Consider the following 497-nt stretch of genomic DNA (forward strand, 5'->3'; position numbering starts at 1 on the left):
GCAGCCAGCGTGGGTAACAGGATGGAAGAGTTGTTGTTGTGGTTGTTGTTTTTTTACCACAATAAACAAGATATAAAGAAAAACCCACGCCATTGTCCTGGCTAACAACTGTGAAAGCCAGCCTTCGATGCCATCTCCCACCCAGTCAGTCCACCCTCCCGTCCCCGGCTGTCTCCAAAGCATCTTTCCAGGGCTGGATGGGTGGGATCAGGTCAGGACCCGACGGAAGACACGTGTTGTGTTCTGTAACGGTGTCCTCTTCTCTTTCTTCCCGTGTCACTGGTGTGTGGAGGAAATGGAGTCTTTTGAGAGTACATGTGCTTCTCAAAAAAAACTGTTGGGGGTGACATTGGTGAATAAAAAACTACAGAGAGTGATTGCAAGAGGGAAAGGGGGCGGAGGAGGTGGCGGAGGGAGAAGGGGGATACATGGTGACAGAAGGAGGCTTGACTTGGGGCGGTGGACACACAGCACAGTGTACAGAAGATGTATTAGAG

This window comes from Phyllostomus discolor, chromosome 4 (assembly GCF_004126475.2).
Source record: "Phyllostomus discolor isolate MPI-MPIP mPhyDis1 chromosome 4, mPhyDis1.pri.v3, whole genome shotgun sequence".
NCBI lineage: Eukaryota > Metazoa > Chordata > Mammalia > Chiroptera > Phyllostomidae > Phyllostomus > Phyllostomus discolor.